Below are 681 nucleotides of genomic sequence, written 5' to 3' on the forward strand. Positions count from 1 at the left end.
CTCCACGCCTTTTCTCATCTCCCCCCTCCTGGACTGGGACACAGAGGGGTCATTGCAGCTGCCCAAGAACAGCTGCTCAGGAGCATTTCCATGGCCTTAGCACCGAGACGTCTTCTCCATGGGCATCCTGGGTAGGACAGAGATACTATGGGAGAGCTGTGCCCTTCTGGAGAGCACCCTGCAGCCCCACAGGACACCCCAGGGAAATAGGTGAATGTGCTGAAGTTGCCTGGAGGAGACCTGGGCACGTTTCTCCCATAGACACGTCTGTATCGCAGGACCCAAGGGGTCTGCCTCTGAACGGGAGCTGAAGCTGCCACCCACAACCCTCCCCCTCCAACTGACTCAGCAAAACCAACGGGGAGAAGCAGGGCAGCACAGGCAGGAGGGGACGGCAGTGAAATGCCACAATGCTCCTGCCAAGGAGGAGGGACACACAAAGAGGATGCAAATCAGGGTTTTGCCCTTTCCTGGGCTCTGGCTGCTGCAGGGGCAATGAAAGCCCCAGATCCCACGGGCTGGAGGACAGAGGCTCTGCCTGGGCTGGGAAAGGAGACCAGGGAGGAGTTGCTCAGGGGAAGGTGTCTGTGCTGCAGGGACAGCAGGGAGGTGCCCACGTCCCCCTCCCCAGCGTTTCTGGCAGCAGCTCCCTCTCAATCCTGCCCATGTCCCTGCTGCCAG

The sequence above is a fragment of the Calidris pugnax genome, unplaced genomic scaffold (genome assembly GCF_001431845.1).
Source record: "Calidris pugnax isolate Ruff unplaced genomic scaffold, ASM143184v1 scaffold3295, whole genome shotgun sequence".
Lineage (NCBI taxonomy): Eukaryota > Metazoa > Chordata > Aves > Charadriiformes > Scolopacidae > Calidris > Calidris pugnax.